Consider the following 10,606-nt stretch of genomic DNA (forward strand, 5'->3'; position numbering starts at 1 on the left):
CAGAAAAAAAGAAAACATCAAAATGAGTGAAACCAGTTAACTGTATTCTAAGTGGAGAAGGTGGGAGGAATCAGGCAAAAAAAAAAAAAAAAAAAAGCCAGAACACTTTCCTGAAAGAAGAGTTAGTGAAAAAGATACTCTAGTGTTTGAAAAGGTTTGTGAATCAGTGTCTGCTGTGGGAAGAAAAAAGTAAGGAGACAGAAATTAATCACTTTTTGGTTGAGTGGTAAGACAGAAACAAATATAAGAGTCACAGGATTCCTATGGTTAAGCCACATGAGTGTCTACTGAGAATCTTCAGCTCCCTATAAAGAGCTTCCCACTGGGTAAAGGGAAGGAAGAAGTCTAGAAAGTCCATTCTAGGATGAAAGAGGTGGTCCTAAGTAAATAATTACGGTCTGTCTTCTCAAAATGTAAGAAGAGTAGAAAAAATGGGAGAGAAAAAAGTAAATTATAGACATTAAAGTGTGTGTGAAATCCAGTGTGGGATTTGGGAGAGTCTGCGAAGCTCTAATAGTGGCAACTTTGTGTCATCCTAAAAGCTAGGTATAGTTACCTTGCTAGCCTTCTGAACAGTTACTCTATCCCTAGTATAGCAAATATGTCATGGAGAAGTAATTTTTAAAATAATTATTTCAAGAAAATCGAAGAACTGTAAGAATAAATGCCTAACATAGATGACAGGTTGATGGGGTACAGCAAAACAGCATGACATGTGTATACCTATGTAACCAACTTACACATTTTACACAGGTACCCCAGAACTTAAAGTATAAAAAAAAAATAAAAAATTAAATAGAAAGAATCCATGTGGTTAGATGTTGGCTGAGTGTTCCGTGGGATGAAGGGCTTAGATATATAGATCAAAGAACACACGAGAGATTTAAACCTAACTTCAGCAATTGTTAATTTAAGGATCCTTGGAAACTTTATTGGGCATTTGTTATCATAATTGTATAAATGCTAATATTTTTGGCATGCTTACCATGTGTCAAATCCAGTGCTTTACATTAATAACTTGACTCGACAGCACATATATTAAAGTTGGAAGGATACAGAGAAGATTAGCACGGCCCCTGCACAAGGATGATATGCAAAATCGTGAAGCATTCCATATTTTTATCTGTGTACCTGAATGTGATGGGAAGAATGAAATCAAGTTGGCAAACACTCTTCAGGATGTTTTCCAGAACTTCCCCAACCTAGCAAGGCAGGCCAACATTCAAATTCAGGAAATACAGAGAACATCACAAAGATATTCCTCATGAAGAGCAACCCCAAGCACATAATTGTCAGATTAACCAGAGTTGAAATGAAGGAAAGAAATGCTAAGAGCAGCCAGAGAGAAAGGTTGGGTTACCCACAAAGGGAAGCCAATCAGACTAACAGCAGATCTCATGGCAGAAACCCTACAAGCCAGAAGAGAGTGGGGGCCAATATTCAACATCCTTAAAGAAAAGAATTTTCTACCCAGAATTTCATATCCAGCCAAACTAAGCTTCATAAGTGACAGACAAATAAAATCCTTTACAGACAACCAATTGCTGAGAGATTTCATCACCACCAGTCCTGCCTTATAAGAACTCCTGAAGGAAGCACTAAACATGGAAAGGAATAACCAGTATTAGTGACTGCAAACATACTAAATGATAAAGATCATTGACACAATGAAGAAACTGCATCAACTAATGGGCAAAACATCCAGCTAGCATCAAAATGGCAGGATCAAATTCACATACAACAATATTAACCTTAAATGTAAAAGAACTAAATGCCCCAATCAAAAGACACAGACTGGCAAATTGGATAAAGAGTCAAAACCCATCAGTATGCTGTATTCAGGAGACCCATCTCATGTTCAAAGGCATACACAGGCTCAAAGTAAAGGGATGGAGGAAGATTTACCAAGCAAATGGAGAGCTAAAAAAAGCAGGGGTTGCAATTCTAGTCTCTGATAACACAGACGTTAAACCAACAAAGATCAAAAGAGACAAAGAAGGGCATTACATAATGGTAAAGGGATCAATGCAACCAGAAGAGCTAACTCTCCTAAATATATGTGCACCCAATACAGGAGCACCCAGATAAATAAAACAAGTTCTTAATGACCAGTAAAGAGACTTAGATTCCCAGACAATAATAATGGGTGACTTTAACACTCCACTTTCAATATCAGACAGATCAGTGAGACAGAAAGTTAACAAGGATATCCAGGACTTGAACTCACATCTATACCAAGCAGACATTTACTGAACTCTCCACCCGAAATCCACAGAATATACCTTCTTCTCAGCACCACATTGCACTTACTCTAAAATTGACCACATAATTAGAAGTAAATAACTCAATCCATTTCACTGATGTTTTTATGTGATTTCTTTCCTTTTAGAAATTGCTATACTAATGATCTAGAATGTTTACTTAAATTATGAATGGCTCTATTTCAACAATGAGGATATTCATTCACGGCAAGACTAGTGACTTTGATTTTGGTTCTCTACTCTTTTAATAGTTCTACCACTTACCTAGATAAAGGTATAAGGAGCACCATCACCAGATTTTTAATTGTTGTAGATCTGGGAGAAAGAGATAATGCAGTAATTAAAGAGTGGTATTCAAGATGATCTTCCCAGTCTAATGGAGAAATTAAACTGGTAAGTACAAAGTTAAATACAATTTTATTATAATTTACTTTATCATTCTTTTTTGCTTGGAGTTACAATGCCTAATCATTTCCACAATTTTGTCACTTTCCACATTAAAGATGTTAATCTGGCATTTGTAACTGAGGAGCCAAGAGGCTATAGATATGATATTTATGAAACTCCAAACTGAAGTATCATATTAAGATGAATATTTTGAAATGAAAAATTTGATTACACAATTATTAATTCTCACCTAGATTCAGGTTGTTAATGAATTATGTCATTGGTAATTAAGAGAAATTTGAAAGATATATTTTACAGAGAACTTTTGGTGAACTGTGAGTTCAAATATTCCCAAGTGCAAAGACATATGGGTTCCTGACCCTTATCTCAAGCTTAGAAGAACTGGCTTCATCAGAACTGTGTAGAGAGTTTGATACAGTGTGAAGCTGGGGTAATACAGTGGACCTGCCTTTGTTGGGCTGGTAAATCAAATGGGGAAGGTGGGGTAGCTAGTTCTTCTACATGTGGAAGCAAATAGGTGACTAAATTAGGCTGTGGCTATATTTCTCGGAGTTTGACTGGACAAAGGATACAGACACTTTATAGAGACCAGCTATAGGTGGTCTCTATGAAAGATACATTAAGACTGGTGGTCTTAATCTATCTTGGATCATGTCTAGCAGGGCTTCCTCTAGTCTGGAAACTTCAGCAAAGAGAAACCAAGGATAGCAGCGGACACTTTAAGACAGAGGTAATATGACATGTGCATCAAGATAAGGGACAGTGTCTCTGAAGAGATCATAGATGGTACATTGTTGCAGTGAATCTGGGAATTTCCTCCATATTCCTACATCCACACCCTTGGGTAACCCCTTCTCATGCAGACTCAGACTTGGTTATGTGATCTTCTTTTGCCAATGGGATAAAAACAAACATCATTAGCAGTGATTTGAAAAGCACTTTTGCGCCGGGGCTTACCCTCTCTTTTATGCGTTTTGTCACAGGGAGAAGTACACTATTGAAAGGTAAGACACATGGCTCAATCAAACGTGTTGTCTCTGATGACAGTCAACCCACCTCCAAACACATAAGTGTTTCTGAGACTATTCAGCCCAGTGGAATCATCATCTGCCTTTTGACAGAACCCAGCCTGGTCCAGTGAGCAGAATTACACAGCTGACGTGTTGACTCATGGAATATAATACAGAGCTGCTGTTTTAAGGTGGTCAGTATTGACATGGTTTGCTATGTGGAAAATATTACTGCTACACCGTCAAAGTCCCCTATAAGAGAAAGGAAGTTTTAAAGCCATGTCTACAAAGTTTAGAGTCAGTTGCTGATAGTAGCAGTCAAGTCAGAACTTTCCTGCCCCTTCGCTTATCTCTTTACTCTCTTCAGTATTCACTTCACTTCTAGAGTGTTCAGAAATACCAAATATGAACTGAATGAGACACGGAAAGACAAGGATTCATCTCTTTCACAGAGTACAAGCGTGGCTGATAGAGGGAATATTTTACTTCAGATCAAATGGTAAGAGTTTTGGCTATTACATAGGAGTGAACAAAATAACTTGACATGTTTGAAACTTACTGTAACCTTTGGATTAATGCTATTTGTATTTAATCTAAGGATTGTCTGAAAATGCATGGAACTGCTTGTTTTTATCTAGTATCCAAGAAAGAACTCCCCCAATGCAGTTTAGGAAATAATGTTGCCTTAGATTATATCCGATGAAAGTTATTTTCTCAACATTCTGATTACTCATAGCATAGATTAGACATCTACCAATTGATTAATAGTTTTACTGTACCCATATAATTTGTAGAAACACAGTTTTAGAACTCTAAATGCTATGATTATTAATTCTTGGCACGAGTGTTGAAAAATCTATCCTTTGAAATATAGCTTCTGAGCATAGATTCTTTTGTGTTCTGTTTTGAAATACACCCTTACCTTCGCCTTCTCTGAAATCAGTGGTTCTCAGAATGCTTTCTTCTTTTGCAGATTCACTGTCACTCTTGTCTGATATTACAACATAGTAACAGCTCAACTATCCTCAGTAATATTTGATTACAGGGATTCTGTAAATAGGTGAAGCTTACAATTACTATTTTTATTTCAAGTGCAATTAATTGCAGTCAAAAAATGGATGGGGTCTTGTCCATATATCTATGTAAAATTTAGATCAAACAAGCAAAGTGAAGAATACATACTCTCACATTTTGTATGCCACACTATAAATTCTATATTAGGATATATTTCATTTTTGCTCTGTTATTCTCTACCAAAGGAAAACAAATGAGGAGAGCTCACCACATTTGTTTATTTATTTAACATTCGAAAATCATAATCCAAGATGTAGGTGAGTGAAGCCTTCTTTGTTGGAGAAATTACAAAATTTTATCCTACATGTAGTAACCTACATCTGAAATTTAAAAATGTGTACCTCTCTAAAAGATACAATCTCTTTGTCCTCACCTGTGTGATGAGGTTAGTTGTTGCCATTCTTACTGTTAAAAGCAAAACCTCACACGAGATGTATTTTGAATGAATTCTTGATTCGCAGTGGAAGTTGCTCATAGCAAAATGAACTGTGTGTTGCCTTCTCTCTAGTTTGTTTGATCAGATTTCTAAGAACAAAGACAAAAAGGACAGAAAACACTTTGTATTTGGTATAACCTTGGGAATCCATCCTAAGAGTTAAATGTCAAATTGTTGAATTACTTGCTCTTATTATCCTCTAACTATTCCATATTCTGTTAATTGACTCAATGTTGTAAAGATAAACGCCTTGGGTTACGCATAACACAGAACACAGCACAACATAATGCAATTTCATAAAGGATCTTCTGTAATTGCTTATCACACATGGCTGTGCATGACAGACGCAATAAAGGAACAAATGGAAAATATTAGGCCAAACCTTATTACTGACATGATATTGGAAATAATCTTGAAATACTTTTTGATGCACATTGCTCATAAAAAGGCATTGAGAATGATTGAAATTTCTCAAATCTATCTAGGTGTATTCTGGAAATGGTGGGGACCAACTAGAAAGGGGCTAACTCTGCAAATTATTAAGAAGAATTATGAGTGTTTTAAGAAGACAAGCAACTGATTTAAAGTAAAACTTGGCATCCTAGGAGTAAGAGCTCATTATATTGTCGGTAGCCCCATCACTCAGTATAAAAAACAAAGTATCAAAGTTGACTCTGTTTAATATGAGTCATGACAAAATTTTGCACATGAAAAGGATGCTGACCTTTCAAATACAAGCAAATACACATGTACCTTAATATCATTAAACCATAGCAAACGTTTAAGAAGTGACAAAATATTCATTTAGTTTGATATGAGAACATGAAGTTTTCAGTTATTCACTTACCAATTATATGTTTTCTGAAAAATAATCCCATAAAAACCTGGGGATATTTTACTGATGTTTATTATTTCTCTCATTACAAGTCAACTTCTGAGAATTTCCTGTCTTCAGAAATCATGTGAGGCATCTTAGTGATGACATAATTGATATCTCTGAATTGTGAAATGATGAAAGTGGGGAAAGAAGAATAAAATAACTCACATGAAACTGATATGAAGATGAATTCCTGACAGCATCTATATAGACCCAAGGGTTTTGGCCTTACCCGAGTTCTTCAAATGTTTCATAAAGCTTAAAAGTTCTGAGGGTAGGTCTCCAGGAAGAAGGATGTGACTTGAATAAGATTTCCATGAGTTTAACACTTCCTCCATATTTCTATTTATAAACATACAAAATTATTAACACCATGTTCTAATTAGTAATATTCACTTCTAAAAATATTGATATTTAAATTCCCTTGAAGAAAGCTCACACACACAGTACTTTCTGTTTTATTGTCTAGGTAGTCTGGCAATCAAATTATGTATATCAGTACATTGAATTAACTTAAAAGAGGTGACACTGAATTTCAGTTTCATATTTGGGGCAATCCATCTTCCCTTGCTCATAACATTTCAAAATTAAGACATATGCAATATAACACAATTGTTCTTCACGGCTATGTGTATTATGTCAATGTGTAATTAAAAATGAGAAGTACCACCACACAAATTATTGTTAATCTACACAGTTGGTGTAAATTCAACAAACATATTTGATAAGAAAATATATGATTTGCATCATATGGACATTCAAAATGGTAAGTGACAAATTTTTTCAATTTCTTGTATTGTTTCAGAAGAACTTGCAACAAAGGATTATTCAATCAAGAAAGCTATGTTCTTTACTTCATTGTAATTTAAACATGTGGATAAACTCAGTGACAAAAATGAATCGATTAGATACTATATTCTTACAGACTATTTCTTCATAGTAGCTTTATGTTCACATTAAAATTGAGGAGAAGGCACAGAAATTTCTTATATACTCGTTGCTTCCACACACACACGGACTCTCCCATTATCAATGTCATTCACCAGAGTGGTGCATTTGTTACAATTGATGAAAATACAATGACAAATCATTATCACTAAAGGTGCATCATTTATATTAGGGCTCACTCTTTGTTTGTTTTTTGAGATGAAGTCTCATTCATGCAACTCATTTCTGCTGGAGAGCATTTATATATTCATCATGTACTAAAGGCCAACTTCTGGCTTAGTCTTGCCTGCCCCTTCCTTCAGGATATTTTTGGTTGAATGTGGGAAGCGCAATTACATGAACCGTAGGAATACAGACTATGGTAGAAATCTAAACTTGTGTTAGAGTATAATGGAGGAGCTGCTAAACTAACAATGTGAGACCAAGAGTATCCTGGAGATGGGGACCCATTCTGAGTTTTGAAAGACTGAGAGTTTGTCATGTAAAAATAAGAAAGGTTTGCAGTGCTAGGGAATCATGTACTGCACACTGTTTATTAGACATAAATATAAAAGCTTTTCATTCATTTAAGAAATATTTGTTGAGTACTTACACATATCTATTAGAAAACTTTCAGATATGGGAAATAGGGATTTCTCCATAAACTTGAAGATTTTTTTTGTCACATAAAGTATTTAAGGTAATGTAGCTTTAAAGTGGACTGATTTGGTAGCTTAATAATGTTAATTGACACCTGAATTTTTACATCTTCCTGCCATGTCATCTCTGCCTAGCTCCCCTAATGAACTCAGGAAGGATTCAGAAGCAGTACTCTTTCTTTTTATGCACCACATTTTAAGAGCAAGGAAAACTTTCCTAGAAATTTCCAAGTACACTTCCAAGCCTCATCAGATAGAACATTTTGGATACAAGGCCCAAGCTAATCATTTACAAAAGGAATTGGGTCATGAAAATTGGCTTAAATCAGTCAAAAAAAAAAATACTTCAGGAGTTAATGTGAGAGACATAGTCCCTGAGTCATACATGGGTATCATGAACATCTGAACCAAACAAGGGCTCTGTCAGTCAGAAAATATGAGAAATGGGTGCCAAATAGGTAACTGTTGGTATCTGTAACAATTAATTGTTGGCTAGTCACTGTGCTTGATGTTAGGATGGCCACAGAGAGCAAAACACATAATCTCTGACCTTAGGGAACTGAGAAAATGGTTAGTAATGCATTATTAAAGAATCACACAGGTAGTTAATAACAATATCTTTAAAAAGAAATATGTGCAGGGAGAGAGGAAAGCATTTAATGGTCAACTTTATTATGCAGTGTCAAGGAAGATTTCTAAGAGGAATTTGAGCCATAATCAGAAGTTAAGTGAGAGTAAAGCAAGTAAATGGTAGACAGTTTAAGGGAAAGTATAATCCCGGCAAAGGAAACAGCATGTGCATTGGCCGTGACACTAGTGTACCTTGCGGAATGAAAACTATTCCACTGTGATTGAAGAATAGAGAGAATGCAGAAATGTGATTGGAGAAAAGGCTGGACAAGATGGAAGAGACTATTCTGTTACCAATGTTCAGCTTAGTCTTAAGAGAAATGAGAAGACACAGAGAAATTGAAAGAGGAGAATATTATAACATGGAAGAAATGAGCCTTCCAGAATGCAGTAAAGTTGGCATAAAGATAATATTCAGGAAAACTTTTTAACTAGCTTTAATTTTGTTTTTAGGATGAATCAGTCATCTTGTTAACTATGAGTAGGTTTCAAGAACCAAGAATTTATAAATGAAATCTCAAAAATTATTAGTGAAAAAATTCCAGGATTGTGATATAATTCTAAAATATAATAAAGCAAGGATAAGGGAGATAACACACTTTCAGAGCCTTCCAGAAATTATTTTGTCTAGGTAAATTGAATTATTAGTCTAATCTTTCAGCAGAGGAAAAAACAGAGTATCTGTGATCTCTTGAAGTTAAAATATAAACCTTTTGTCATGCTGCAGCCTTGATTTCTTCTCTATCTTATTCTTTTTTCTTCCCGTCAATTATGAAGTAATGTTAAACAATCATTCAAATATTTCTTGAATTCACCCACATTTCTGTGGCTCAACTCACACGATGGCTATCCATTCCTTATCTCAAAATTGGATAATTGTATTGAATCTCTTTGCTGGTATCTGTTCTTGAATTCTTAACTGTAAAAGAAAAGAAAGATCCTTCGCTTATACCTCAAAGTACAATGAATGGCTCAAGCACAATAAAAGCTTGGGTAATATTATTTGGGTAACAATCCAAGTTGAGTGTTCTTGGTTTGCAGGCAGCTATTTTTTTATGCATCAATTTGGCGGCCCAGCCTCCTTCCATATTGTGACTCCACCATGGTATTTACCTCCAGCCAGCAAGAAGAGAAAGAACTTGGATCCTTCTTAAATGCCTTCTCCCAGTAGCGGCTCACATAGTTTCCACTTACATTCTATTTGCAAAAAATTGGTCACTTCCCTGAATCAAGTGAAGGAAGGCTGGAACATATGATGTAGCCCCATTCTTAGAAGAAGGCTCTTTTGTTGTACATTATCAGCTGATAAACTCCACCACATTAGTTTCTAATCTTGCTGCAATCCAAATTGTTCTCCAAACTATAAATATGATAATGAAAACAGTTTAATAGTTCTTTGTTTAAAGATTTCAAAGATATGCACTGATTTTACAACAAAGTTCTCTCCTTTTCATGGATGCTTATGTGTTTATCTCAGCCCATTCTAAACTTACAACCCCATTTGTTCCCTAGTTTTCTCATAAGATTATATTGCAAAATTACTAACCTTCCACTTGTTGTCTAGAACATGCTGCATTATCTTGCCTTTAGGCTCTGAAACTTGATCCTCCCTCTGCCAAATACTAGCTTTGTTCATTTGCATCCCCAACTGATACACTTAAAATCTCAGTTTAAATTCTATAGGCCCAGAGTTCTCCTCTCTGTCACAGACCAGATGAGACACCCCTGCATTTATTCCTGTCATATTTTGTAATTCCCTTTCATAAAGTCTCATCACACTTACATTTATGATTTATTTAACATGTGTTTTCTCAATACATTTTTGACCTTTGAGACAAAATTTGTAACTCTTGCACACTGCACATAGTGGACAAAATTTGTAACTCTTGCACACTGCACATAGTGGTTGCTGAAGATTCATTTTTAGTTATAGTCAGTTTTGTTATGATGGTAGTTTTAAAATGCGAATTGCTTTTAACATAATTGATATTTTAAGAAAAAAGTGAGCATAGCAGAAATATTGCATTTGCGTCTATTTGACATTGTCCCTTAGAAACACTGGGTAAATGAACAAAATAGTACCCAACTGAACGGAGCTGTGAAGGACCACACAGCATGCCACGTATACATATGTCAAGCATCTCTCAGATACCTCGGTATACTGTGTTTGGTGTGAGCCACAGCAATCACACCTGTGATTAAAACTTTCTGTCAATTTCCTAATAATCCTCTTGCTACCCCTTTACAATAAGCTCCAAACTGACACCCATTTCCACAAGCAAATTTCAGGTGGTTTTAAAGTAACATCAAATATTATTGTAGTA

At 35.4% G+C, this 10,606-nt stretch overlaps 1 non-coding gene across 1 annotated transcript; it reads left to right on the forward strand.

The window, feature by feature from the left end:
* Positions 1–1,018: 1,018 nt before the first annotated feature.
* On the forward strand, positions 1,019–1,121 carry LOC118143359 (U6 spliceosomal RNA). The gene has a single exon (XR_004727586.1). It is a non-coding gene; the product is annotated as a U6 spliceosomal RNA (small nuclear RNA).
* The last annotated feature ends 9,485 nt before the right edge of the window (positions 1,122–10,606 follow it).

The sequence above is a fragment of the Callithrix jacchus genome, chromosome 7 (assembly GCF_049354715.1).
Source record: "Callithrix jacchus isolate 240 chromosome 7, calJac240_pri, whole genome shotgun sequence".
NCBI lineage: Eukaryota > Metazoa > Chordata > Mammalia > Primates > Cebidae > Callithrix > Callithrix jacchus.